The following is a 1119-nucleotide window of genomic DNA, read 5'->3' as shown; positions in this document are numbered from 1 at the left end:
GTACATTACACATAATATTTAGATCTCTATGTTTGTCGAAAATCGCTGATATTTTTTAATATATTATAATGGTGATGTGATGATGAATTTTACTATATAAAAGTGTCATTTCCGGCCATCTACAAGTAGGCCTACAATTTTCTTACATTTTTGCACAGATGGGTTATATTCCGGGAGATTTGCGGGTGAGAGGAGGCTGTCCCAATTTCCGGAAGATTCCAGCAACTTCTGAGAGACTTGGGACCCCTGATATAGTTTACATTAAAAATGTTTAATTCTTACCAGCCGGAAGTATATTAACCACAGGAGTGTTTGGTAATATTGCATAATTCAGAGATCAGATGTGTATAAGAGACAGGGTTATTACTAAGCATAACATATCTTTGGTAAAATGAGTCAAATGTTTAAATGTTTTTTTAAATTAAGATCTCCTTGGTAGAAATTTCATTTTTTATGATCTTTTTTATGAATATTATGTGATCTATTTGAATAGGCCTATAATGTTATCCTCAAAATTCCAGCCCCATGAAACCAAGACTTGGATATAAGAGAATGTGTCCTGCGGAGATATCCCTGACGAGGGGGAAAATTTCCCACGAGAACAAAGTGGGCGTGATCGAACGTCGCTATAAATGCCTTGTAAGTGGTCTAGAGGGCTAAGCCCCCGAAATTTTGACAATAGGGGTTTCAAAGGCTTATTTAATCGATTTTAGAGTCTACTAATATGTACAAAATACTATTTTTTTTTCTCCCAGACGAATTTTGGTTTCTCTTCGCGACGGGGAAGGGGGGGGGGCTGGAGCCACCCCTGTAAACGTCACCTCACATTTTTTTAAGGAGGAAGGGTTGGTCCCCTCACTTTTCGTGAGTCAAGAAGATATGCCTGAAAATTGTTGTCATAAATGCATAAATGACCCAAGTTTTAACGGAAGAGCGCTGTACATTTAAATTACCTAATACTCGACTCGAGTGCGCGTGCCTTTATTATAATTTGAGAAGTATGAGAAAAAGCGTGCAAAGATAAGATTGGGTTTCGGCACATGAAGTAGTATTTTCTATGGCACATCACAACGATTAATTAGATCGATGATGATGAATTTTACTAGGCCTATATAAGAG

At 37.3% G+C, this 1119-nt stretch overlaps 1 protein-coding gene across 1 annotated transcript in view; it reads right to left on the bottom strand.

Moving 5' to 3' along the window:
• LOC117103821 (NXPE family member 3-like) overlaps window positions 1-344 on the bottom strand; it is a 4312-nt gene extending 3968 nt beyond the window's left edge. The window contains exon 1 of the mRNA XM_033244446.1: window positions 283-344. The gene's annotated coding sequence lies outside the window, so the exon portion shown is untranslated. The remainder of the gene's footprint in view (window positions 1-282) is intronic.
• Window positions 345-1119: the final 775 nt, after the last annotated feature.

This window comes from Anneissia japonica, unplaced genomic scaffold, assembly GCF_011630105.1.
Source record: "Anneissia japonica isolate Jap-2015-1 unplaced genomic scaffold, ASM1163010v1 scaffold232_len381862_cov165, whole genome shotgun sequence".
Taxonomy (NCBI): domain Eukaryota; kingdom Metazoa; phylum Echinodermata; class Crinoidea; order Comatulida; family Comatulidae; genus Anneissia; species Anneissia japonica.
The sequence above is the reverse complement of the archived record's forward strand: the minus strand, read 5'-3'. Positions and strand labels throughout refer to the sequence as shown.